This window comes from Nanorana parkeri, unplaced genomic scaffold (genome assembly GCF_000935625.1).
Source record: "Nanorana parkeri isolate BGI_ZX_2015 unplaced genomic scaffold, ASM93562v1 scaffold113, whole genome shotgun sequence".
Lineage (NCBI taxonomy): Eukaryota > Metazoa > Chordata > Amphibia > Anura > Dicroglossidae > Nanorana > Nanorana parkeri.
In genome coordinates this window covers 1791842-1794665 of record NW_017306381.1, presented here as the reverse complement: position 1 = coordinate 1794665, position 2824 = coordinate 1791842, and the positions used below count along the sequence as shown (strand labels likewise).

At 52.3% G+C, this 2824-nt stretch overlaps 1 protein-coding gene across 3 annotated transcripts in view; it reads right to left on the bottom strand.

Moving 5' to 3' along the window:
* Positions 1–246, bottom strand: part of CHD4 (chromodomain helicase DNA binding protein 4) — a 53751-nt gene extending 53505 nt beyond the window's left edge. For all 3 annotated transcript variants that reach the window (XM_018553206.1, XM_018553205.1, XM_018553204.1), the window contains exon 1: positions 47–246. The gene's annotated coding sequence lies outside the window, so the exon portion shown is untranslated. The remainder of the gene's footprint in view (positions 1–46) is intronic.
* Positions 247–2824: the final 2578 nt, after the last annotated feature.

Sequence of the window (2824 nt, the reverse complement as noted above, 5' to 3'; positions counted from 1 at the left end):
CCCCCGGGCCTCCCACCGTGACCCTCCAGGCCCCGCCACTCCTCACCTCAAGCCGCGGTGTCCAGGCTCCAGCTGCGCCGCGCACGGTCTCCACTCCCGCTCCTTCTCTCCTGTACACCGGCAGTGATGGCGGAGACCCCGCCCCTTCCCTCCTTCCGCCCTGTCACCCTGGCAACCAGCGCGTTGCCCTAGAGATGGGCGGCCGGACATCCCATAATAAGCCAAGGGAGCATGCCATCCCATAATAACAACCCCCCCTTTCCTCCCTCCTCCCCCTCAGACATCCCATAATAAGTCCGTGGAGTCTGGCATCCCATAATAGTCTCCTCTCCCCCACACACAGCCCTTAGTAACGTGAAGCATCCCATAATAACCACAGGCATCCCATAATAAGCAGAGGGAGCCTGACATCCCATAATAGTCACCCAGCCAGGCATCCCATAATAACCTGAGGGAGATTGACATCCCATAATAGTCACCAGGCATCCCATAATAAGTTCTAGGGAGCCTGACATCCCATAATATGCCCCCCTCCTTCCTCCTGACATCCCATAATAAGCCTTTCCTGTCACAGCACCTCTCACAGTGCCAGGTGTCCCTCAATGGCAGACCTCTGGGCACTGAATGGTCCTAGCCCTGGCCGCAGGGCTATGTGCGTCATGTACCGGGCCCTGACCTACCTGAGGGGCCCCTTCTTGCCCTGCATCCCTCTGCCATGGTGCTGTCACCTGAGCTCCCCTCATAGGTATACAGGGTGTCCCCAAAAAAAAGTCTGTTTCCATAGGCAACAATCGATGTGAAAGTTGAAGGCCTAGTTACAGCTAGGCCTCACGCACACGAGCAGAATTTTTTTTAAAAAACGCTTTTACGGGCAATTTTCTGTTTTTTTAAGTTTCTTTCCCTCGCCCGGGAATGGGCGTACGGCATACATATCGGGCATATAAATCGGGCGTCACGGGTGTGCCGGGTATATACCCAAATCCCATTGTTTACATACGTACCTGGGTCTGAGTCCAGGGCAATACGTAAGTCCTGGCTGGCATGTAAACAATGGAATTGGCATATGTACCTGGACAGCCGCGGCTCCGGTCTCGATCCACCAGCAAAAACCTGTTAAGCAGTTTTAGTACAGTGAGGCCTCATGTATACGCGCAGGAAAAGCAATAGCGCTTTTAGAGGCATTTTTCTGCTTTTTTGCCATAAAAATGGCCACACAGCTTTACATAACGCGCATATACCTCTGCCTGGCATGCTGAGTATATACGCATATCCTACTGTTTACATACGCACCCGGGACCTCCAAACTGACCCTGAAAGTGCTCTGAGACGTTCTTCAAATGGAACTTTTCCAGACAGGAGGAATGGGAAGGGGCACTTTTAGGCCTCGTTCACCTGGGCAGCAGGGATTACCTCCTCTGCGAAAAGCAATCCGCGGGGGCTGTTCAGGGACGGTGGAGTGGCAATTTGTGGCCATTCATGAGGTGATTCTGCCACCCCCTGAATGCTTATGTAGAGGAAGTTTACATTGAAATACCGTGCCGGAACCGCGTGCCAAGCCGTTACTGCTTGGCCCCATTGTCCCATAGCCCCTGAATGTCTATGTAGGGGAACTTTACATTGAAATACCGAGTTGTGCCAACCCGTTACTGCTTGGTCCCATTGACGGTGGAGTGGCAATTTGTGGGCATTCATGAGGTGATTCTGCCAGCCCCTGAATGTCTATGTAGGGGAACTATACAATGAAATACCGTGCCGGAACCGCGTGCCAACACGTGCCCGGCATGCTGAGTATATACGCATATCCTACTGTTTACATACGCACCCGGGACCTCCAAACTGACCCTGTAACTGTAAGTCCCGGTACGTAGGTAAAGTGCTCTGAGACGTTCTTCAAATGGAACTTTTCCAGACAGGAGGAATGGGAAGGGGCACTTTTAGGCCTCGTTCACCTGGGCAGCAGGGATTACCTCCTCTGCGAAAAGCAATCCGCGGGGGCTGTTCAGGGACGGTGGAGTGGCAATTTGTGGCCATTCATGAGGTGATTCTGCCACCCCCTGAATGCTTATGTAGAGGAAGTTTACATTGAAATCCCGTGCCGGAACCGCGTGCCAAGCCGTTACTGCTTGGTCCCATTGACGGTGGAGTGGCAATTTGTGGCCATTCATGAGGTGATTTTGCCAGCCCCTGAATGACTATGTAGGGGAACTTTACATTGAAATACCGTGTCGTGCCAACCCGTTACTGCTTGGTCCCATTGACGGTGGAGCGGCAATTTGTGGACATTCATGAGGTGATTCTGCCACCCCCTGAATGCCTATGTAGGGGAACTTTACATTGAAATATCGTGCCGGAACCGCGTGGCAACCCGTTACTGCTTGGTCCCATTGACGGTGGAGTGGCAATTTGTGGGCATTCATGAGGTGATTCTGCCACCCCCTGAATGTCTATGTAGGGGAACTTTACATTGAAATATCGTGCCGGAACCGCGTGGCAACCCGTTACTGCTTGGTCCCATTGACGGTGGAGTGGCAATTTGTGGGCATTCATGAGGTGATTCTGCCAGCCCCTGAATGTCTATGTAGGGGAACTTTACATTGAAATACTGCGATGGAACTGCGTGCCAACCCGTAACGGCTTGGTCCTATTGACTTCAATGGACATGTATTGCAGGCCGTTGAGTTAAAATTGTCACGACGCAATGGTAAGCTTGACAGCCGCTGCAATGTGGAATGGTGCTAAGCGGCCACCATGTTAAAGTGTAAGTGGGTGTATGCAGGATACAAGGGCACTGGGCACTGGACACTTTTTAATGTGGTAGAACTGA